This window comes from Akebia trifoliata, chromosome 13, assembly GCF_017979445.1.
Source record: "Akebia trifoliata isolate Shusen 1 chromosome 13, ASM1797944v1, whole genome shotgun sequence".
Taxonomy (NCBI): domain Eukaryota; kingdom Viridiplantae; phylum Streptophyta; class Magnoliopsida; order Ranunculales; family Lardizabalaceae; genus Akebia; species Akebia trifoliata.
The window spans coordinates 20,684,080-20,710,206 of record NC_141387.1 but is presented as its reverse complement, the minus strand read 5'-3'; the positions used below and the strand labels follow the sequence as shown (position 1 = coordinate 20,710,206).

At 35.5% G+C, this 26,127-nt stretch overlaps 1 pseudogene; it reads right to left on the bottom strand.

Moving 5' to 3' along the window:
• Positions 1-11,390: 11,390 nt before the first annotated feature.
• Positions 11,391-12,077, bottom strand: LOC147388064 (UDP-galactose/UDP-glucose transporter 4 pseudogene; annotated as a pseudogene).
• Between the last annotated feature and the right edge of the window lie 14,050 nt (positions 12,078-26,127).

Below are 26,127 nucleotides of genomic sequence, written 5' to 3'. Positions count from 1 at the left end.
ACTCTTTCTTGAGGTCTTCCCATGTATCGATGGAACATTAGTCATGCTATCCGGTTTCGTTGATGGTATTACGCAATTAGATGGTAGCCAGAACACGCTGGAAGAAGGATCCGAGAGCCTTAGAGCTAGAGTGACTAACCTCGACAAAGATACCCGAATCATAGCCAATTTACAGGAATAAATTACGGAGCTCATTACCAAGGTAGGTCTCTTGGTCCGAGCAGTCGCTAACGATCGGCCTACTAGTAGTGATGCTTCTCCCTCGAGCTTGAGAGTCCCCGAGCCACGCACATTCGATGGTGTTCGCAATGCGAAAGAGCTCGAGAATTTCCTATTCGATATGGAGCAGTACTTCCTTGTAGCTCGTCCGAATTTAGAAGAGGTAAAAGTAACAACTGCTTCTATGTATCTTGCAGGTGACGCCAAACTATGGTGGCGCACCACACAAAACTCATAGGTGCTTGTGACGATGCTTGATTGGTGAGGTACTTCTACTCTATGAAGGGGAGGAATTTCGTAAGGATCCCGGACTAGAACTATGTATGTGCCCTCCATTCTTACCATTCGAGAACTTCTTAATGTGCTCATGTTGCTACAAGTAACCCTTCAACTGAGGGTATACATCCTGTTGGCACCCTCCCGCAGGAGTGTAATCAGTCAACCGCTCGACTGCTGCAATTGCAGACACAAGATCTTACACACGTTGTGGTTGTAGTTCTGTCTGAACCCAAGGCTTGAGCCCTTCTTGGAATGAGAACAATTTGTCTTTCTCTAACATGTCCCGGATATCAAGCATCAAGGTGGAAAACTGTTTGACGTACTCATGAACTGTACCTATATGTTGGAGTTGCCTCAACTTTCTACGGACAATGAACTCCACGTTCTCTAGGAGAAACTGGTGCTTCAACTCTTTCTTGAGTTCTTCCCATGTATCGATGGAACATTGGCCACATTCCATCTCGGTGTACTTTGTTCGCCACCATAGTTTGGCATCACGTGCAAGATACATAGAAGCAGTTATTACTTTTACCTCTTCTGAATCCGGACGAGCTACACGGAAGTACTGCTCCATGTCGAACAGGAAATTCTTGAGTTCTTTCGCATCGCGAACACCATCGAAGGTGCGTGGCTCGGGGACTTATAAGCATGAGCGAAAAGCATCACTATTGGTAGGCCGATCATTAGCGACGGCTCGGACCAAGATTCCTACCTTCGTAGTGACCTCCTTAATCTGTTCCTGTAAATTGGCTATGGTTCATCGGGTATCTTCCTCAAGGTCAGTCACTCTAGCTCTGATACCAACTGTCACGGTCGTATTTTTTTTCTAAGCGAGGTCATGCGGCGCAAGGGGGTCAAATCCACTTGCAAGCCTGTAAAAATGATCGTACACCATAAGAGGTAGCTAACAAACAAGTAAACGAGACAACATGAGGCAAAACCCGGAGGCAACTTTGTTGATATAATATTGATTACACGGGGTAACACGTTACAAAGCAATAGATGATCCTATGACACGCGAGACTTCCACGGAACTGGACTTGAAGGCTTCAATCAACGTGGGTGTAGGCTGGGGATTGGGAAGGACTAGACACCCTTCCTATAAATAGTACGCTAAGTCTTTCCTAGGTTTTCAGAAGGAAACATCAAAAGTGGAGGCCTGTCATACTCCCTTATTACAGAAATGCCACTAAGCTAACAAATATGCCTTGGCACGGGGGCTGACATGGCTTCATTGTGAGCCTTACATACTGTTACATAAGTGCTCCTGGGTAGCTTCGGGGCTAGCTTACACCTAACTCTAAGTGATAGAAGTTATGGACGTCACACTTAGGCACATAAGTTGGTGACAATGGGTCACTAGAAGGCTTCTGCTTGTTAATTTTTCTTTTTGAGGGGTCTCGTGTCCTTGAGGTTCAGTGGGTTCATTAACTCTCTCTTTACGATTTTCTACAGGAAGATGGACTTGGTTTTCCAGACCTCAAGGATTGAATGGCTTGGACGGCTTCATGGCTGGAGCTTGAATTGTTACTTACCTCATACTGACCTTGGGTTGCATTTTTATTTGAAGTTTGGCCTCTCAAGTTGGGTACCATTGTGTTAGGGAATTGACCCCTTTCTTTCTCTCTACCACAACTTGTTCCAATTGCCCCATTCTAGTCCTAATTTGGCCATGGGCACTAGAGAAGAATTTGTTGGGATGTTTGGGCTCTATAGTTGGGTATATTGTCACAAATGAGATAACGATATTGGTTGGGCTGTTGAAACTGGTAAGATTGTTGAAGAGGGATGGCTTGATAATTGTGGGAGGAATTCCTGTGAAAACCTAGAGGACCACTTTGAGTGCTAAGATCATTATGATGATATAAGAAGTTTGGATGATACTTAATATTAAGGTGGTATGTCTTATTATATGAGTTCGACATGGGTTTCCTATAAGTACTGTAAGAATTGGATGTCTTAGTCTACTCGACTCTGATTACTGAGAGATATAGACAATAGCAACTGTGTGTTCAAAACTTTTGCAGTATATGCATGTGGTCTGAGATTCACTTCTTACATTCATAACGGGGTTTGCATCCTGATAAGGGGCTCTAGAGGAGGGGGACACTGAAAAGGTGTTTATTTTAATAACTAGACTATGAACCCCGTTAGTAAGAGTGGCCATGATGTTTTTCAGTTCTGGATCAATTTTAATCTCATAAACGCTTAGCTTTCGAGTTCCTAAATCCTTCATATCGTTTTCTATACCCATATTACTCTAGTATTGGGTACTTGGCTAAATCTACTAAGAAATTGTAGGCTTGAGTAAGGGTTTGTTCTAAAAATTTCCCCTTATGTATAGATTCAATTAGGGAGATGCCTTGTTGAGTCGACTTGGACCACCGACACCAATTATGGTGTATGTGTCTGAAAGCGTCCTCGATCCGCGGGATGCGCGGATACGCTTTTGACCCTTAAGGTTTGGGAGTCACCACCTAGTTATTACGGTCTAGGAACCGATCAATGACTCTAAATAGATAAAGAACTAATCTAGAACAGAAAAAACTGAATTCAGGGATCATGTTACGGGGTTGGAAGGTGTTAGGCACCAACCCCGCCCGGCCAAAGCCGATCTCTACTAACTTCCCAAATAAGTTACATTGCTAAAAAAACCTAGATAATTAAAAAAATTAAGAAATTATACCTTTCCGATAGCAAAGACCTTGTTCCCTCAGATCCGACAAAAACTACTCATTGTACCGTATTCCTTGCTTCGTTCTGTCTCCGGATTTGATTTCTGATCTCTGAGGCAAGGTATCTCCTTTTTTGATCTGGATTCTTCAAGTTTGTTATAGATTTTTGGGGTGTTTTGGAAGGGCTTTTAGGTGTTTTTTAGGCTAAAATCGAAGGAGGGATGTTAGGTAAGGAGTTGGGACTCCAAAATTAGGGTTTGTGGGAGGCTAGGGGGGCTTTTAGACCTACTTCTCTTAGGGTTTATGATTTGATACTAAAATAGGGTGTGAGCACCTCTATTTATAGATTTTTTTTAGGGGTTGATTTTGATAGAGTTAGTGTTTAATTAGAGTTGTGTTTTAGTTAGACTTGTTTTAGGTGGAATTGTGTTTTGATTAGAATTGTTTTAGGTAGAATTATTTTTTACTTAGAACTCTATTAGATAGAGTTATTATTTAATTAGAACTCTACTATGATTTTGACTTTTGGTCTTATTTGATTGACTTTTAATATTTTGACTTTAGTCTTAATTGATTGACTTTTAATATCTTGACTTTAGTCTTGCTTAATTGACTTTAATTTTGACTTTAGTCTTACTTGATTGACTTTAATACCTTGACCTTAGTCTTGCTTGATTGACTTTAATTTTTTGGAGAACCCACATCTATTATATCTTTAATTCTTTGGACCCCCAAATGGAGGGGTCCTTAAAGAAATATCTCACGAACCTTCAACAATTTTACTTGAAAGCCCGATTGATAGATTTTTTTAATTCAAAATTTTAAATTAATTTCATTAATGTTTCACTTTAATTATTTAATGTTTTATTTATTAATTTCAAAATTTTTAATTATGAAAATTGTGAAATTACCGTTTTGCCCCTGGAGAGGACTTTTCCCGTCTTAAGTCGGTTTTTAATGTTCTAGGATGTTTTAGAATCGATTTTTCGTAAGTAATTCAATGGAAATATTAGTTTGTGTTATTTATGAAATTTTTTGTGTGAAATGGTCGTGAACGTTATGAGGGGCATTTTCATAATTTTGTCAAATTCTGTTAAAATTGGTGAAATGATTTATTTGATTTTGATTTGTTGTTTTATATGTTTGAGAGAGTTTTCCTAAGCATAACATAGGCTCTAGAGTTGTTTTGAGGTTAGGGGTATTTTGGTAATTTGATCAATTTTTTAGTGATTTTTATCGTGAAACTTCTTTTTGGTCTACAAGATGATGATTTCTATGTTTCTGGAGTCGTATTTTCCTATCATAGCGTGGTTTCTAAGGTTTTGGTTAGCTCGAGATACCTCATCCGGATTTCTGAAACACATCTGGTAACAAAATAAAGCAATGGAATACACATCCATTATTGGGAATCATTGCGATCGGATTGACGAGTTGATTAATCAGGTGGATTCAAAAATGGGGTGTCTACAGATGTCCCTCTTTGGCAGAGGGTTGAAGTAAACTAGATAGTAAATCTATTTTGGTAGATAGTGCGATATCTGAATGCCAAAGCTAGTGACAGTTCATTTTGCAGCCTGATTTAACAATTCGTCAAGGTGTTCGGATCCTTGAGGGTAAAGCTCTCCCCGAATTAAAAGGTTGTCAGGTCCTTGAGTGCAAACTCTCACTGACAGTGTCAGATCCTTGAATTTTAGAAAATTCTCCTTGATTGATGTAACAACTGTGCAAGTGTGTGACTTAAAATCCGAGCATAATTTAAGCATAATCTGAGTATAAACTGAGCATAATTTGAATATAAACTGAGCATAATTCCGAGAAAGCCCTCGGCGGTAACTGAGCATAATTCCGAGAATACCCTCGGTGGCATCTGAGCATAATTCTAAGAAAACCCTTGGCGGCATCTGAGCATAGTTCCGAGAAAGCCCTCAGCGACATCTAAGCATAATTCCAAGAAAACCCTTGGCGGCATCTGAGCATAGTTCCAAGAAAACCCTCGGCGGCATCTGAGCATAATTCCAAGAAAACCCTTGGCAGCATCTGAGCATAGTTCCGAGAAAACCCTCGGCAGCATCTGAGCATAATTCCAAGAAAATCCTTGGCGGCATCTGAGCATAGTTCCGAGAAAGCCCTCGACGGCATCTGAGCATAATTCCAAGAAAACCCTTGGCGGCATCTGAGCATAATTCCAAGAAAACCCTTGGCGGCATCTGAGTATAGTTCCGAGAAAATCCTCGACAGCATCTGAGCATAATTCTGAGAAAACCCTCAGCGGCATCTGAGCATAATTCCAAGAAAACCTTGGCGGCATCTGAGCATAATTCCGAGAAAGCCCTAGGCAGCATCTGAGCATAATTCCACGAAAACCATTGGCGGCATCTGAGCATAGTTCCGAGAAAATCCTCGGCGGCATCTGAGCATAGTTCCGAGAACACCCTCGACGGTAACTGAGCATAATTCCGAGAAAGCCCTAGGCGGCATCTGAGCATAATTCCGAGAAAACCCTCGGCGGCATCTGAGCATAGTTCCGAGAAAACCCTCGGTGGTAACTGATTGAGTAAAACTGAGACTAAAGGAATAAATCTGGGAAAGAACGATTGAAAATGAATCTGGAAAAGAGGGGTTGGATCTGGAAATGAAGAGATCTGAGACAGAATGAATGTCCTATCTCCTATGTGAGATCCAAAATACTTTTGTTTAAACCTCGAGGTTTTACCCCAAAGTTTTATGACTTTAAAACCTGAGTTTTTATTTCTTTTGAACCTCAAATGTTTTTCGAAAAACTGTTATCAGGAGGGTAACCTTAAGTTTTGGGTTCTCATTATCATTATTCAAAAACAAAATGCCCCTAGTTTGACAATAAACATGGCATTGAAGATAATTGAACACATCATGCAAAAATTAAAAGAAAATACCCCTAGTATAAGGGGGAAAAGTTACATTAAAGAAAATGCCCCTTGTATGAAGGTTTGAAATATTTGATTACCACAAGCGAAATAAATACTCAACTTTTAATTTTGATTAATTTTATTGAAAGTTTTGAGTCAGGCTCAAGAGAACAAAATTATTTCCTTTTGAGAGTCATCATAGAATTCACCCTTATCTCCCTTGGTCCACTTGGGGAAGTAAGAAATTTCAAATCAATCGTAGACAAGATACTTGTGGCTTCTGAGTCTATGCCTGGTTTAAGCTGAGTATTGAACTTGATTATTCAGACTTCTGATGTTGCAGCTCGGACCGCTCTCAGCTTGGACTCTTCTTTTGTTTTTCTTTGTTGCTCTAACTTTTGCCTAGATCGCCTTTTCAGGTTTTCAATCTATCGAGCTTGCTCTAGCTTTTGCCTAAATCGCCTTTTCAGGTTTTCGATCTAACGAGCTCTTCTTTTTTTTCTTGGTTCTGATTGTTGTCAAAGTTGTCCTTTCAAATTTTCAAACTTGCGAGCTTGCCTTAATTTTTGCCTAAGTCGCCCTTTTCGAATTTTCAACTTAGCAAGCTTCATCATTTTTTATCCTTTTCTTCTCCTCTGAACTTCTGGAGTTGCTGTCTGATCATGCTTTGCTATCTTCCTTGACTTTTCGCACGGTACTTAGGAGGACTTTCATGGGTAAGCTTAGGACTAGGTATAAAAAGAAAGGAATTTTGAGGCTCAAAATCCAAATGCCCCTTGTGTGGCATTTCCTTTTAAATTATTTTCTTTTTCCTTAAATTTTCTTCCCCATTTTGGATTTATTTTTCTTTTGAATTTTTTTCTTCATTTTTTTATTGTGTGGGGAAATAGATTTTTTTTTTGATGTGGTCGGGCCTGAAGTAACTTCTCAAGTTGCCTACGTACCCCAGAATTTGGGGATCAGACCAAAACGTAGTTCGAAGCTTCCCTTCCCTAGGTTAGGTGATCGGGTTGAGAAAGACAAAGGCATAATTTTTATTTTTTGGAAAGGCTGCAAAGAGGTTGAGAAAGGATATGTTGAACTGGGTAATAGGAGAATTGATTAGGCCAAAGATGCCCTCCTTAAATGTAGTACCGTTTAATTTGGTCAAGGTTGGTTGGTTTTGGTAACTCGATTCCATCATGATCTTGAAGCCTGACAGCTTTTCCTGGTAATATTTCCTTGATGATGAACGGACCTCACCAATTAGGTTTGAACTTCTCTCTAGGGTCAAAGATAGGTGCTCGATTTTCTTTGAAATCTGATGGTTTTCCAAAGTAGTATTTTCTTGCTGATAGATGAATTTCTCTAATTAAGTTCAGACTTCCTCCTATGGTCGAGGAGGAGTACTTAATTTTCTTTGAAGTCTGATGGTTAAATCATTGACTTGTAAGTAGCGAACTTTAACCTTCTTGTCAAACGTGCGAGCGATTCTTCTTTGATAAGTTTGCACCCAAAGTTGCTTTTCTTCAATCAAGTTTAACTTTTCGTACCCAATGACGAGTCTAGTCTGTTTCTAGCAATTAACTTTCCATCAAGACCTTGAAATACAGGATTTCCAATTTAACTAGCAAAACTGCTTCCATATCATATACTAGAGAGTAAGGAATAACTCCAATAGAGGACTGCATTGAAGTATGGTGTGCCCCTAGTGTGAATGGTAATTTTTCTAACTAATCCCAGTGTGATTAACACATTTTCTTAATGATTATCTTGAAACTCTTACGAGTTGCTTCAACTGATCCATTAATCTGAGGACGGTAGGGTGATGATCTGCGATGCCGGATTTTGAACTTTGTACACAGAATAATGACTTATGCTTTGAAGTATGATCCATTATTAGAGATCAGTTCAAAAGGTATCCCCATATCGACTGCTAATATGTGATTTGCAACTCAAGATGTAGTGAGGATAGCAATGATACATTTTATAACATCTTCTTTGATTCCATCGATATAGACGAGTATTTATTCCATGTTGAACAACACCCAAGCTTGTACCTAGCATACCCTCATATGATCACACGAACAAGTCTTTTGAAATTTCTGAGTAAATTCATTATCCTCTCGTGTTCCTCTAGGGATAGGAGGGTTTCTATTTGAATCTCTTTAGGAATTATTTTCTGTTCCGAGGTCAAAGACCTTTCCTTTCTCAATTAAAGGTTGAGCCCGACTCTTATCTTCTTGTTCAGAAAAGAAATCTATCAAACTATTAGTTAATTCGTTAATGCGCTCGAGGTATTCAAAAATTTCCTTTATCCGATCAATTTCAGATGGGGCAACAGACACCTCTATAGACTTGATGAACTAACTTGACTCAATAGGAAATAGTAGACTCAATCTAAGGAAGACATGACCTTGCTGGAAAAAAGGATTCGAGCTAACCCAAATAACTCATGAAAACTCAAGACAAGTACCTACACGAGTTTGATGAGGACTGAGATATTGCTTACAATCGGTAGGATTGGAGCACTATGATCTTCAAAGAACAATTGGATGATGTTGAGAAATTTTGAGGTCATTTCTGACTGTTGACTTGATATTGACATTTACTCTAACTGATCGGATTTACAACCCTAGCTAGACGATGGACGAATGAGCTTAGATACAATGATAACCCTTAAACCTCTTTGAAGGTGAATTTAACCAATTTCAATGTCACCCCCTTGATAACATTTTAAATGAACCCTGAGATTTTATTGAATTTTGTGCACCAATCCATTAAAAAATTCATCCATTCAATGATTATTCAGAAGAAAAATAATTTTATTGAACACTTGAAAATTATTGAAATTTTTTATTTTTATTGAATAATAATTTTCACAAATCTGATTTCAATAATTTTTCATGATAGATCTTTTGTAAATCATTTTTTTTTTTGAAAAATATTTTTCTTCCTCTTCTTTTTTTTGGAAAATATTTTCTTTTAGAAAACCTTTTTTTGGGAAAACATTTCCTTTTGGAAAATCTTTCACTTCTGGAAAAAAAATTTCTTGGAAAATATTTTTTTTGGAAAATACTTTCATTTTGTAAACCATTTTTCTTCTTTGAAGATGGGTTAGAATCCGAATTTAGAACATAATTTAATTTCCATTTGAATTTAAATGGCTCGGCCCATCATGATTGTTGGATCGAAATAGACTGGGTCATAATTGTAAAATGATGGATTCTTTATTGGGTCGGTGCACCCATTTTAATTTTCAAAACAAAATTTTTTACCCTTGATGACAACCATACATTCTTGATCTCATCATTCACATGTATTCTGATCTCATCATTCACATACATTCATATCAATCGCAAAGTCTCATAAGATTCCATTCAATGAATAACCCGGGAACACCCATGATAAGTTCGAGTCGTGGCCTACAGGGAAGGTTTCTAGACTCTAAGCTTACTATGTGCAATGCATTTTTATCTGGCCACCCTTGCCCAAGCACACCTATATACCTTTTGATACGTGGTGACTTGGTTTGATATACCGTATAGGTGATAATCTAAAACCTCAACTCACTTCTTTGAAGCCAAAAACAGCCAGTTCGATCTCCAGTTGAGAGGTGGCGCACAATGCTGAGTAAGGGCCCACTTAAATACCTCTCGTCTAGAATAGACGTAGTCTATCCCCCTCGTACAGTAGGATACAGCGGGGCAAGATCTTGCTTAGGCACCGGTTTTGACCAAGAAGTGCAATTGATATACTTAGATTATCTTTTACACCTACGGGTACGAGTCAAGAGTTGTAACTTTCATAAATGGTTTGGCATCCCATGAGGGGACCGACCACGTACTAGTACTACGTTGGTAATCGGGACATGTGACTGTGTGGTTCACAATAGGTCAAAGGCTCAGGTCGCTCCAGCCTGGGTGCATCAATATATCTCTCAGAATCACCTGATCAGACGGTATTAATGCCCCCAATTTGATATACCCTAAGGTATGTGACTGGAGTTATGGTTTTCATGAATGACGTCGCATCTCCGAAGAGACCGGGCCACGCATTAGTGCCACATTGGCTATATGGGACGTGTAAGTGTGCAAAACAAGGTGGGGTGTGCCCGAGACTTTTTCAAACACATGGTTCCATGGGTCCAATTAAACCATACAACATTGGGTTCTCAAATGAATATTGATCAAGAAAATAACATAAAACCCATTACATCGAAATTAAAATGAAAGCAAACACATCACAAATATATCTGTAGAGATCATGGCACATTATATGGGCATATAACACAAAGAATAATTAATTTGATCCAACATTGAAAATGCCCACAAATTTGTTATTTATGGTCCAATCAAGGGTTACTTCGGGCGATCCAAACAAAATCAAGACTTTAACAAATATTGCCTCGAGGATAGAATGGTAATTGAGGTAAGGAGTGATGAGCACATTTTTTTTTTTTTTTTTTTGAAAACATGCATGGCAAATCTTTTGAGAACATAGGCTAGCGTGACCAACTCATAAGGTTTCAAATTTTACTAAGGGTCCTTAAGCCACGTGGTTCATCATGTCGGCAATCTAATGTCACAATCTTAAAGATTTTGATGGGAAATTTTCTATCCAAAAATAAAATTCACATTTATTTTTTTTTAGCTTTGATCCAAGGTTTTTGAAAATGAGCCATTACGAAATCCCGAATCTAAAAATAAAAATTAATTATTTTTCTTGAAAATTTTCTTTTGAAAATTCTTTAAGTTTTGGCTTCCACAAGCCTATGACATTGAACAGTGATTTTATGTGGCACACGGTGAACTCAACTACCCTTAGTAAGTATGAAATCTTACTAGATTAGTGAGATTAGCCTTGCTTAAGGGTTATCTATTTTGCAGTCAAACAACTATTCTTAAAGTGGTTTCCGTCACTTAGAAAAGTTTGGGGTGAGACCCACATTGATAAAATAAAAACTAATATAAAGAATTGAACCTCACATGCATGACTGTTTTGTGAGAAAAAAAACAGAAAGTCCAGCCAATATTTGTTGAGGAACGCCCTTCAAAAAATTAATCCTTTTTTTTTTTTTTTGCAAAAATGTGGGTCCCACCCAAAATTTATTTGAGTAAAATAAACTTTCAAAAGTAATGGAATTTTTTGATAAATGCCATATGTAAATTTGTAAAAAAAAAAAAAACAAATTTTCCCATCCAACACCAACCTTATAGGTCTGGCCCACGTGAGACCTCAAAAACATCACCACCGCCCTTTTTCTTTCTCTGATTTTTCGTTTTTTTTTTTTTTTTTTTTGCCACAAATCAAAATTAAAGAAGAAAAAAAAATGCATTTTCAGACTAAGGCGTTATTTCCAACTTTCTTCTCTTCTTGAAAAGACTTTATTGTGTTGTTCTGTTAATGGCTTCGTGAACATCATGTAAGATAACGCTACCGTCTTTCTTGCCATTGTAATCATGGCTGTGGTTGCAGCACCAAAGAGGGCAATTAGGGACAAAACGGATACTTGGCCGACTAATGTGGCCATTGCTTCGAACACTAGTACCCCATATACATAAGGATGCTGATAACATGCAGTCCAGGCCTTGAACAGCTCTCCAGTCAAAAGCATGGGTGGAATCAAGAAAGGCAATCAGTTGAACAAAACAATATCTCCATTTGTGTTGTTTCCGGATTCATGGTAAAGATTGTTTCTTGTAAATTTCCAAGAAAGGAATCCATGACTAAAGCACCCGATATCATCACGACACTTATCACGATGAAGTTAGGAGATGTGTGAGCATACACTAAGGTGAAAAGGATGAGACCCACGATAAAGAGTAGAGCCGAAAGGTATTCGTGGATTGGGTATTTCCGTCGTAGACCAGGAATGAAGGCTCCCATTACCATTATAGGAAAAACCTTGATGGATTTGAACATGAGCTGTGCCGGGTAATTAAGAAAAGCGAGAGACCCTTTGGTTAGACCATGGGAACCCATGAAAACGGCAGAGAGCTTCACATAAGTCTTCCAAGGGTTCACCATTTGTTTGGTGGTGAAGAGAGAGATGAAGGGGAGAGAGAGAGAGAGCAAGAAAAACATCCTCTGTTTGCTGTTTTTCAGCATATGGAGAAGGAGATAACAAACAGTAAAAACTGTTTTCTACTAACGACACACCACATGAAGAAAAATATTTTTTTGAATTTTGTTTCTTGGAACCCTTTCCTCATCACGAACAACATTAAAAAAGGCACTTTTTTCGTTTCTTAGTGCATCACTCACAAATAAATTTTGTTTACAACTCGCCGCCTATGCTTAGTAACGTGCCAAAAAAATCATCCAAAATTATTTTTTTTCTTTAAAAAAAAAAAAAAATTAAATAACTCTCATCCCAACCATCATCATTCCATCATCAATTTATGTCAATTTGAATCTTTCATTATTTAGGAATCATCAAAAGGTGACCCTTAATTGAACCATAAAAAAAATTGCCAAAACAAAGTATCCAAAATTGAACCAAAAGATACTAATAAAAGATAATACAGACTAAAAAATAATTCAAATAAAAAATGAGTCATTCCCTATGTCATTACCTTTAATGTCCTGCATTATTTAGGGTCATTCTGAATGACCCCAAATTGAACCATAACAAAAATATCCCAAACAAAAATATTCAACATCCCAATCAATGATCACCAATAGAGCCGAAAGAATGATAAAAATCAAAATAAAAAATAAATAACTAAAAATAAAATAAAAATTAGGTCCTACTGGCAATGTTCTCAAACTTGGGGATTTTCAAATCTGATCCTCAATAGTCCCCAGTGGAGTCGCCACTGAAAGCGCCCTCGATCGCGGGGTGCGCGGATCCGCTTTTGACTCTTGAGGTTTGGGAGTCGTCACCTAGTTATTATGGTCTAGGAACCGATCAATGACTCTAAATAGATAAAGAACTAATCTAGAATAGAAAAAACTGAATTCGGGGATCATGTTACGGGGTTGGAAGGTGTTAGGCACCAACCCCGTCCAGCCAAAGCCGGTCTCTACTAACTTCTCAAATAAGTTACATTGCTAAAAAAAACCTAGATAATAAAAAAAAAGTAAGAAATTATACCTTTCCGATAGCAAAGACCTTGTTCCCTCAGATCCGACAAAAACTACTCCTTGTACTGTATTCCTTACTTCGTTCTGTCTTCGGATTTGATTTCTGATCTCTGAGGCAAGGTATCTCCTTTTTTGATCTAGATTCTTCAGGTTTGTTATGGATTTTTGGGGTGTTTTGGAAGGGCTTTTAGGTGTTTTTTAGGCTAAAATCGAAGGAGGGATGTTAGGTAAGGAGTTGGAACTCCAAAACTAGGGTTTATGGGAGGCTAGGGGGGACTTTTAGACCTACTTCTCTTAGGGTTTATGATTTGATACAAAAATAGGGTGTGAGCACCTCTATTTATAGATTTTTTTTAGGAGTTGATTTTGATAGAGTTAGTGTTTAATTAGAGTTCTTTTAATTAGAGTTGTGTTTTAGTTAGACTTGTTTTAGGTAGAATTGTGTTTTGATTAGAATTATTTTTTAGTTAGAACTCTATTAGATAGAGTTATTATTTAATTAGAACTTTATTATGATTTTGACTTTTGGTCTTATTTGATTGACTTTTAATATTTTGACTTTAGTCTTAATTGATTGACTTTTAATATCTTGACTTTAGTCTTGCTTAATTGACTTTAATTTTGACTTTAGTCTTACTTGATTGACTTTAATACCTTGACCTTATTCTTGCTTGATTGACTTTAATTTTTTGGAGAACCCTCCTCTATTATATCTTTAATTCTTTGGACCCCCAAATGGAGGGGTTCTTAAAGAAATATCTCACGAACCCTCAACAATTTTACTTGAAAGTCCGATTGATCGATTTTTTTAAGTCAAATTTTTAATTTAATTTTATTAATGTTTCACCTTAATTATTTAATATTTTATTTATTAATTTCAAAATTTTTAATTATGAAAATTGTGAAATTACCGTTTTACCCCTGGTGAGGGCTTTTCCCGTTTTAAGTCAGTTTTTAATGTTCTAGGATGTTTTAGAATCGATTTTTCGTAAGGAATTCAATGGAAATATTATTTTGTGTTATTTATGAAATTTTTTGTGTGAAATGGTCGTGAACGTTATGAGGGGCATTTTCGTAATTTTATCGAATTCTGTTAAAATTGGTGAAATGATTTATTTGGTTTTGATTTGTTATTTTATATGTTTGAGAGAGTTTTCCTAAGCGTAACATAGGCTCTAGAGTTGTTTTTAGGTTAGGGGTATTTTGGTAATTTGGTCAATTTTTTAGTGATTTTTATAGTGAAACTTCTTTTTGGTCTGTAAGATGATGATTTCTATGTTTCTGGAGTCGTATTTTCCTAGCGTAGCGTGGTTTCTAAGGTTTTGATCAGCTCGAGATACCTCATCCGGATTTCTGAAACACATCTGGTAACAAATATAAAGTAATGTAATACACATCCATTATTGGGAATCATTGCGATCGGATTGACGGGTTGATTAATCAGACGGATTCAAAAATCGGGTGTCTACAGTGTCATGCTCTAAAATCCTAACACGCATCTGTAGACACCCCATTTTCGCACTCGCCTGATTAATCAACTCGTCAACCCGATTGCAACGATTCCCAATGATGGATGTTTATTCCAATGTTTTATTTGTTACCATATGTGTTTCAGAAATTCGGATGAGGTATCTCAAACTAACAAAATTGTAGAAATCATGCTACGCTAGGAAAATATTACCCCAAAAACATAGAAATCATCATTTTTCAGACAAAAGAAGCTTCACGATAAAAATCAGTAAAAAATGACCAAATTACCAAAATACCCCTAACCTCAAAACATCCCTAGAGCCTACATTACTCTTAGAAAAATCCTTTCAAATACATAAAATAATAAATCGAAATCAAATAAACCATTTCGTCAATTTTCATAAAATTCGATAAAATTACGAAAATACCCCTCATAAAGTTCACGATCATTTTGCACAAAAATTTCATAAATGGAAAAAAACAATATTCCCATTGAATTCATTATGAAAAATTGATTCCAAAACATCTTGAAACGTTAAAAAATGACTTAAAACGCAAAAAGTCCTTTCCGATGGCAAAATGGTAATTTTACAATTTTAATAATTAAAAATTTTGAAATTAATAATTAAAACATTAATTAATTTAAAGTGAAATCCTAATTAAAATTTATGTCAATCAAGTAAGACTTAAGTTAAAATCCTAAAGTCAAGTCAATTAAGTAAGACTTAAGTCAAAACCCTAATCAATCTAATAAGACCAAAGTCAAAACCTTAATAGAATTCTAATTAAACTCAAAAACTATCTAAAAAAATTCTAATTAAACTCTAAAACTATCTAATAGAATCCTAATTAAACTCTTAAACTATCTAATAGAATTCTAATTAAACTATAAAACTATCTAATTTAATTCTAATTAAACACTAACTCTATTTAAAAATAATTCTAATTAAACACTAACTCTATCTAAAAAGAACTTTAAAAAATCTATAAATAAGGGTCCCTATAACCTATTTTTATATAAAAAAATAAATCTTAAAAAAAGTAGGTCAAAAAACTTCTCTAGCCTCCCATAAATCCTAATTTTGAAGCCCTAATTCCTTACTTAACACCCATACCCCAACTTTAGCTCAAAAAATACCTAGAAACCCTTCAAAGACACCTAGAAATCCATAAATAAATCAGAAAAATTCAGATCTAAGAAGGAGATACTTCGCTTTGGAGGACTGAAGCGAATCCAGTGACAGAACAAAATGAGGAGTACTATACGAGGAGCTGTTCTATCAGATCTAAAAGAACAAAACCGTTGCGTTGCAAAGGTAAATATTTTTATTTTTATTATTATTATTATTATTTAGGTCTTTTTAGCAATGTAATCATTTTTGGGAATTAGTGAGACCGACATTTACCAGGCGGGGTTGGTGCCTAACACCTTCCAACCCCATAATGTGATCCCCAGACTTAGTATTTTTTACTAGATTAGTTGTTTGTTTATCCGTTTCGAGTCAATGTTCGGTTCCTAGACCGTAATAACTAGGTGGCGACTCCCAAACCTTAAAGCCAAAAGTGGATTCGTACACCCCGCGGTTCGATGGCGCTTTTAGTGACGACTCCACTGGGGACTATTGAGGATCAGACTTGAAAAATCGCAAGTATGGGAGCATTGCCAGGATGACCTAGGTCTTTTTTATTATTTAGTTCGATTTATTTTATTTGTTTATTTATTTATTTATATATTTTTGTGGCTTGATTGTAGATGATTTTGGGTATTGTATTTTTATTTTTTTATCCAACTAAGGATCACTTTTTGATGACCCTTAAATAATGAAAGATTCAAATTAACATATGAAAAGGATGGAATGATGAAGGTTGGGATAGCAATGTTAAAACATTTTTATAGAACATTTTAATGAGAATTAAGTCTAGACACCTATTAATAAAACGTAGATCTCATCGAGCAGATTAATTTAGAACTTTAGTTCACTCAATTTTGTTATCGGGAGCCTTGGATATCATCGATGCAAGTTCGGATTAATCTGTAAATCTGGAATTGTTACTGGATGAAGGTTGGGATAGCAATGTTAAAACATTTTTACAGAACATTCTAGTGAGAATTAAGTCTGAACACCTATTAATAAAACGTAGATCTCACCAAGTAGATTAATTTAGAACCTGAGTTCACTCAATTTCGCTATCGGGAGCCTTGGATATCATCGATGCAAGTTCAGATTAATCTGTAAATCTGAAATTGTTGCTGAATAAAGGTTGGGACAGTAATGTTAAAATATTTTTACAGAACATTCTAGTGAGAATTAAGTCTGGGCACCTATTAATAAAACGTAGATCTCATCAAGTAGATTAATTTAGAACTTAAGTTCACTCAATTTCATTATCGGGAGCCTTAGATATCATCGATGCAAGTTCGGATTAATTTGTAAATCTGAAATTGTTACTGAATGAAGGTTGGGACAGCAATGTTAAAATGTTTTCATAGAACATTCTAGTAAGAATTAAGTCTGGGCACCTCTTAATAAAATGTAGATCTGATCAGGTAGATTAATTTAGAATTTAAATTCACTCAATTTCATTATCGAAAGCCTTGGATATCATCGATGTAAATTCAGAATTAACTTGTAAATCTGGAATTGTTGCTGAAAGAAGGTTGTGACAGCAATGTTAAAACGTTTTTACAGAATATTCTTGTCAGAATTAGGTCTGGGCACCTATTAATAAAATGTAGATCTCATCGAGTAGATTAATTTAGAACAGGAATTCACTTGACTTCATTATCGGGAGCCTTAGATATCATCGATGCAAGTTCAGATTGTATTTTCTTAATTCATAGAAAATCTGAATTGATCTAGTGTTAGCACAGTTAATGTTCCTGATTTATTTTGTGAGAGTGAGCTCATTTGGCACTAGGATCTTTCTCTTTGATTTTCTTTTGGGATGTGTTTCAAGATTTTTTTTATAATTTAAAAAAAAATAAAAAAAAGGTTCATCGCTCCTCATTCTATTATCAATGTAAAATCTATTGGAATCTCGATTTATTTTGGATCACCCAAAAGTGATCATTGATTGGACCTTAAAAATTATAAAAATTATGCCTATTGCAATGTTTGGATTTGATCAATTATTCTATGCCATGCTTATTAATTGATTTGCTATTGATCTTGATCAGATATATAGTTGATGTGCTTATTGGTGATCTTAATGATATTATTGGATTGATATTTATTTTGTCTTATATTCATATGATATCAATGTGTGATGGTATGATCAGGCCCATGGGCCCATTTTTTTGAAAAGGCCCTGGGCACACCCCAACCTGTTTTACACACTCCACATGCACGTTTACTGCTTTGCACACTTGCACGTCCCATATAGCCAACGTGGCACTAGTGCGTGGCCCAGTCTCTTCGAAGATGCGACGTCATTCATGAAAACTACAACTCCAATTACGTACCTTAGGGTATATCAAACAGGGGCATCAATACCGTCTGATCAGGTGACTCTGAAAGGTATATCGATGCACCCAGGTTGGAGCGACTTGAGCCTTTGACCTATTGTGAGCCACATAGTCATATGTCCCGATTACCAACGTAGTACTAGTACGTAGTCGGTCCCCTCGTGAGATGCCAAACCATTTATGAAAGTTACAACTCTTGACTCGTACCCATAGGTATATCAAAGATGATCCAAGTACATTAGTTGCACTTCTTGGTCAAAACCAGTGCTTAAGCGAGATTCTGCTCCGATGTACTACGGTACTACGAGGATAGACTATGTCTATTCTAGAAAAGAGGTGATTTAAGAGTGCCTTTACTCAAGCATCGCACGCCACCTCTGATCTGGGGATTAAACTGACTGCTTATGGTTTCAGAAAAGTGAGTTGAAGTTTTAGATTATCACCTATACGGTATATCAACCAAGTCACTACGTACTGTCTGATTGAGTACGCTCGAGAGGTATATAGGTGTACTTGGGAAAGGGTGGCCTGATAAAAATGCATTGCACGTAGTAAGCTTAGAGTTTAGAAACCTCCCCTATAGATCACGACTCAAACTTATCGTGGGTGTTCCCGGGTTGTTTATTGAATGGGACCTTGTAATTGATGAATGTATGTGAATGATAAGATCAGGAATGTACGGTTTTGTCCTCAAAGATTAAATTTTTTTGTTTAACCTAATTCGAAATTACTGTATCACTGGGTACACCAACTCAATAAAGAATAAAAAATACTTGGCAATGATTCATAATGACCCAGTCCATCTCGATCCAACGATCATGATGGGTCAGACCATTTAAATCAAAATGGAATTCAAATTGTTTGCTAATTCAGGTCTCGATCCATTTTGAAAGAAGAAAAATGTTTTTCGGAAGAAGAACATTTTCCAGAAAAAATATTAAAAAAAAAAGAAAATGAAGGAAAAATGATTTACAAAAAGATCTATTTTTGCATGGAAAATTTTTGAAATATGTTTTTACAAAAAATCTATTTTTCGCATGGACCTTGGAAAATTACTAAAATATATTTTTTTAAAAAGAAAATGATTGCAAAAAATAATCAGATTTGTGAAAATTTTTATAATAAAAATATTATTTTCCAATAATTTTCAAGAGTGCAATAAAATTATTTTCCTTATGAATAATCATTAAATGGATGAATTGTTTAATGGATTGTTGCACAGAATTCAATAAAATCTCAAGATTCATTAAAATGTTATCAAGAGGGTAACACTGAAATTCACCTTCAATGAGGTTTAAGGGTTATCATTGTACCTAAGCTCAATCGTCCATCGTCTAACTAGGGTTGTAAGTCCGGTCAGTTAGAACAAACGTCAATATCAAGTCAACAATGGCCTCAAAATTTCTCAACATCGCCCAGTTGTTCCCTAAAGATCATAGTGCCTCAGTCATACTGGTTGTAAGCAATATCTCGATTCCGTAGTTAGTAATCAAGCCCGTTATGGGTACTTGTCTTGAGTTTTCATGAGTCATTTGGGTTAGTCTGAATCTAATTTTTTTTATCAATCCATTAATGTCATATTTTCTTTATATCAAGTCTACTATTTCCTTGTTAAGTTGAGTTAGTGTATCGAGTCTATAGAGGTGTTTGTCGCCCCATCTGAATTTGATTGGATAAAGAAAATATTTGAATACCTCAAGCGCATTAACGGATTAACTAATAATTTAACTTCAAGATAGATTTCTCTCCAGAACAAGAAGATAAGGGTTGGGCTCAACTTTTAATCGAGAAAGCAAAGGTCATTGACCTCAGAACAGAATATAATTCCTAAAGAGATTCAAATAGAAACCCTCCTATTCCTAGAGGAACACGATGGGATAATGAATTTACTCAGAAATTTCAAAAGACTTGTTCGTGTGGTCTGATGAGGATATGTTAGGTGTAAGCTTGGGTGTTGTTCAACATGGAATAGATACTCGTCCGATGAGATGAAAATATCGATAGAGATGTTATAAAATGTATCAGTGCTATTCTCACTGCATCTTGAGTTGCAAGTCACGTATTATCAATTGATATAAGGGTACCTTTTGAACTGATATCTGATAATGGGTCGTAATTCAAAGCTTAAGTTATTACCTTATGTTCAAAGTTCAAGATTCATCACAAATCATCCCCTTACCGTTTAATGGAGCGGTTGAAGCAGCTAGTAAGAGTCTCAAGATAATCATCGTGAAAATGTGTCAATCGCACCAAGATTGGTCAGAAAAGCTACCATTCACACTATGGTGGTGTCGTACTTCAAATACAGTCTTCCACTGGAACTATTCCTTACTCTTTAGTATATGATATGGAAGCAGTCTTACCAGTTGAAATGGAAATCCCGTATCTCAAGGTCTTGATGAAAAGTCAATTGCTAAAAATAGACTAGACTTGTCATTGTTACGAAGAGCTAAACAAGATTGAAAAAAAATAACCTAGAAGTTCTGTACCACTTGTAAACTTATCAAAAAAGAGTCACTTACAAGAAAGTCAAAGTTCACCACTTAGAAGTCAAGGATTTAACCATCAGACTTCAAAGAAAATTGAGCACTCGTCCTCGACCATTGGAGGAAGTCTGAATTCAATTGGAGAGATTCATCCATTAAGAAAATACTACCTAAAAAATGTCAGATTTCAAGATCATGATAGAATTGAACTACTAGAATCAACCAACCTTGACCAGATCAAGCAGTACTACATTTAAGGAGGCCATCTTTGGCCGAATCAATTTTCCTGCTACCCAGTTCAGTATCTCCTTTCTCAGCTCTTTGCAGCCTTTTAAAAAAAATGATACATTTTTCTTTCTCAGCCCGATCACCTAACCTAAGGGAGGGAAGAATTCGAACTACGTCTTGGTCTGATCCCAAATTTCTGGGGTACGTAGGCAACCTGAGAAGTTACTTCAGGCCCGACCACATCAAAATAAAAAAATAGATTCCCCGACAAAGAAAAAATCTATAAAGAAAAAAAAATTCAAAAGAAAAAGAAATATTATCCAAAATGGGGAAGAAAATTCAAGGAAAAAGAAAACAATTTAAAAGGAAATGCCACACAAGGGGCATTTGGGTTTTTGAGCCTCAAAATTCCTTTCTTTTTATACCCAGTCCTAAGCCTACCCATAAAAGTCCTCCTAAGTACTGTGTGAAAAAGTCAAGGAAGATAGCAAAGCATGATCAGACAGTAACTTCAAAAGTTCAAAATGGAAGAAAAAGAAAACTGAAACGCGCTAGGTTGAAAACCCAAAAGGGCAACTTAGGCAAAAATTAGGACAAGCTCGCAAGGTTGAAAATCTGAAAGGATGACTTTGGCAACAATCAAAGCAAAAAAAGAGAAAAAATTGTAAGCTTGCTAGATCGAAAACCTAAAAAGACTATCTAGGAAAAAGTTAGAGCATATTCGCTAGATTGAAAACCTGAAAAGGCAATTTAGGCAAAACTTAGAGCAACCAAAAAATAAAAGAAAATCTCTATTGAGTTGAGAAGCTGAAAAGGTCATCCGAGCCGAAACATCAGAAGTCCGAATGATCAAGTTTCAATACTCGGTTTGAACCAAATATAGACTCAGTGGATACAAGTATCTCGTCTATGATTGATCTGAAGAGTTTCATGTCCCTAAGCGAACCGACGGGGAGAAAGAATAAATTCTATGATGAATTTCAGAAAGAAATATTTTGTTCCAATTTCTTTGAGTCTGACTCAAAATCTTCAATATAAAAAGTCAAAATTAAAAGTTAAACCTTTATTGCGCTTGCGGTAATCAAGGATTTCAAACTTTCATAACAAAAGCACTTCCTTTTTTTAAAGAATATAGTTTCCCCTTTACACAGGGGCATTCATTTTCAAATTATGTTCAATTATCCCTAGTGCAATGTTCCGTATCAAACTAGGGGCATTTTGATTCTGAAGCCTGGTCAATTTCAACCCCAAAGGATAAGGTTAACTTTGAATGAAAGGTTACCCTCTTGATAGTAATTTTGAAAACTCCTAAGATTCAAAGAGAGTTAAAATGTTTACTGGACCTTTATAAAATCTAATTTTTTATTTAAAAAAAAAATCAAATGTAAATCCCCCATTTATTCCCAAAAAATTAGTTTATTACTCTTTCACTCCGAGTAGGTAGAGTAGAACTTCCCAAAAAGAAAAAAAAAGAATTAGTGCATTACTCTTTCACCCTGAGTAGGTAGAGTAGGACTCCCAAAAAAAATTAGTTCATTGCTTTTTCACCCCGAGCAGGTAGAGTAGGACTCTTAGAAAAATAAGTTCATTACTCTTTCTCCTAGGGTAGGTAGAGTATAACATTCAACTTTTTCTCAACTTCTGGTCAGATTTTTCTCAAACCTCAAATTTTTTTCAAGTTTTGTTTAAAGTCAAAAAATTTCTCAAATTTTCCTAGATTTTATGTTTTGCTCAGATTTTACTAAGTTTTATTCCAATTTTTCTCAGACCCTTTGAGATTTATCGTAGATTTCAAGTGCACACACTTGTACATTTTAGTAAGGGAGAATTTTCTAAAATTCAAGGATCTAAGACCGTCAGTGAAAGCCCTCGCTCGAGGATCTAACAACCTTTTGTTTGGGGAGAGTTTTACCCTCAAGGATCCGAACGCCTCGACAAATTACTAAATCATGCTGTAAAATGAACTGTCACTAACTTTAGCATTCAGATATCGCACTATCTACCAAAATAGATTTGCTATCTAGTTTGCTTCAAGCCTCTGTCAAAAAAGGGCATCTGTAGACACCCCATTTTCGCACTCGCCTGATTAATCAACTCATCTACCTGATTGCAACGATTCCCAATGATGGATGTTTATTCCAATATTTTATTTGTTATCAGATGTGTTTCAAAAATTCGGATGAGGTATCTCAAACTAACAAAATTGTAGAAATCACGCTACGCTAGGAAAATATAACCCCAAAAAGATAGAAATCATCATTTTTCAGACAAAAGAAACTTCACGATAAAAATCAGTAAAAAATGACCAAATTACCAAAATACCCATAACCTCAAAACATCCCTAGAGCCTACATTACTCTTAGGAAAACCCTTTCAAACACATAAAATAACAAATCAAAATCAAATAAACCATTTCGCCAATTTTCACAAAATTTGACAAAAATTACGAAAATGCCCCTCATAATGTTCACGACCATTTCGCACAAAAATTTCATAAATGAAAAAAATAATATTCCCATTGAATTTCTTATAAAAAATTGATTCCAAAACATCTTGGAACGTTAAAAAATGACTTAAAACGCAAAAAGTCATTTCCGAGGGTAAAATGGTAATTTTCCAATGTTAATAATTAAAAATTCCGAAATTAATAATTAAAATATTTATTAATGTAAAGTGAAATCCTAATTAAAATTCAAGTCAATCAAGTAAGACTTAAGTCAAAATCCTAAAGTCAAGTCAATCAAGTAAGACTTAAGTCAAAACCCTAAATTCTAGTCAATCAAATGAGACTTAAGTCAAAACCCTAATCAATCTAATAAGACCAAAGTCAAAACCTTAATAGAATTCTAACTAAACTCAAAACTATCTAAAAGAATTTTAATTAAACTCTAAAACTATCTAATAGAATCATAATTAAAATCTAAAATTATCTAATAGAATTCTAATTAAACTATAAAACTATCTAATGTAATTCTAATTAAACACTAACTCTATTTAAAAATAATTCTAATTAAACACTAACTCTATCTAAAATAATTATAATTAAACACTAACTCTATCTAAGAAACACTTTAAAAAATCTATAAATAAGGGTCCGTACAACCTATTTTCGTATCAAAAAATAAACCCTAAGAAAAGTAGGTCAAAAAGTTTCTCTAGCCTCCCATAAACCCTAATTTTGAAGCCCTAACTCCTTACCTAACACCCATACCCTAACTTTAGCTCAAAAAACACTTATAAATCTATAAACAAATTGAAAAAATTCATATCTAAGAAGGAGATACTTCGCCTTGGAGGACTGAAGCGAATCCAATGACAGAACAAAACGAGGAGTACTATACGAGGAGCTGTTCTATCAGATCTGAGGGAACAAAACCATTGTATTGCAAAGGTAAATATTTTTATTATTATTATTATTTAGGTCTTTTTAGCAATGTAATCATTTTTGGGAATTAGTAGAGACCGGCGTTTGCCAGGCTGGGTTGGTGCCTAACACCTTCCAACCCCGTAATGTGATCCCCGGACTCAGTATTTTTTAGTAGATTAGTTGTTTGTTTATCCGTTTAGAATCAATGTTCGGTTCTTAGATCGTAATAACTAGGTGGCGACTCCCAAACCTCAAAGTCAAAAGCGGATCCACACACTCTGCGGATTGAGGGCGCTTTCTGCATCATCATGAATAAGTATTAAAATCTCAAGGTGTGATTAAATATCTATTCGCATGATAACATTTTTTTTGCTAAGTTAGCCATGATAACATATAATGAGAAAGTACCTGCTGACGAGAAGAGAGGCACTTAGTAAGCGAGTCAAGAGAAGCGTAAGCGGAGGAGATGTTTTGGTATTCTTCCCAGATGGGGACCGAGCGTACCTTTAGTTAGAGCGTACTAACAGCCGTTTTCTTGCTGGGTCTGAAAGATAAGATGGAGCAAGCGGATAATAGATAATAGTTCCTGTTTAACAGTTGTATCACTGTAGAATAATGACTAAAAGAAACAATTAAGAGTTTGCAGAAGTTAGCGATAAATTCTAAATTATAATCCATAATCTCAATATCGTAATAACATAAAGTAATGTCTCCCAATATGACATATAAATGTAGCTAATATGTAATACTGAAATAAAATGTTACACAGTATCTTGACATAAATGTCTCAAACTAAAACATAAAAAGGAAATAACTACTAAACTCTAAGACTACTCAAACTGACAGAAATGGTTGCTTATCCACATACCCAAACTTTGGTACCTCCTCGTAAATGTCTTCCTTAATGACTAACTCTTCTAAAGCCGTATAATCTAAAAATGTAAATGATAGGATGAGTAATGGGAGTTACTCGGCAGGAAGTCTACCGTTCTAACAATTAGTCACAACACGCAACATATAATCATTCTAAAATTTAAATCATGAAAGTTTTGATATAATATAACATTTGAATAAAGACTAATTGAAACAAGAAAATGAAACAGATATAATAAGTAACGGTCTATTAGTCATATCATTTAGCAATGTAATCATTTTATCATGCTATCAAAATAAAATACTCATCCATCGATAAGGTCAACTATTTGACAACTACAGACCCTTAGTGATAATGATTACTAACTATCCCAAGAGAAACTCCTTGCACCAAAGCCTATTAGGCAATGCAATGTAAACCTCGACTATCTTTATACTATACAAAGATCGTCTTTACATAAAAATATTCCCCAGGAAAGAAGAGAAATTCTTATATCTCATGAGCTAACTACTTTTTGGGGTATCCCATACTAACCAAGAGAATAAAACATTAAGTGTTATCCTAGATTGACTCGTCACTTCTGAAAATATTACAACACATCACTCTTTTAAGATTTTCTATAAACATTTTTTGGTAAACGAAAATAGTTTTATTTTGTATACATATATATAAGTTCTTTATATCGAAAATACAAACAATGTATGGTAGAACTTGTAGACACCCCATTTTTGTCTAGACCGAGCCAAAGATCACCAAAAACCTTTTGAGAAAGGATTTAACTCGATTCGATTTTCAAATGATTGCGATGACCCCACATGGAGCCAATAAATTAATTGCATTTTGTAATTTTGTCCTGGTATGGAGGTAACCAATGGCCAGAACAATAATTTGTACTGTATGGAGGTAGACAACAACTAAGAGAAATTGTTATACAGTATGGAGGTGACCAACAGCCATAAGGGAATTTTGCACCGGTCATTGGTCACCTAAGGCCAGTTCTATTAGGTAGTTAGGAGGCCCATGTGCATTCAAATTTGTTAAGGGTTAATTACCTTTTAAGTCTCATTTTAATTGTTTTTTCCTCAAGAAAACCTTGTCATTTTACCTTTT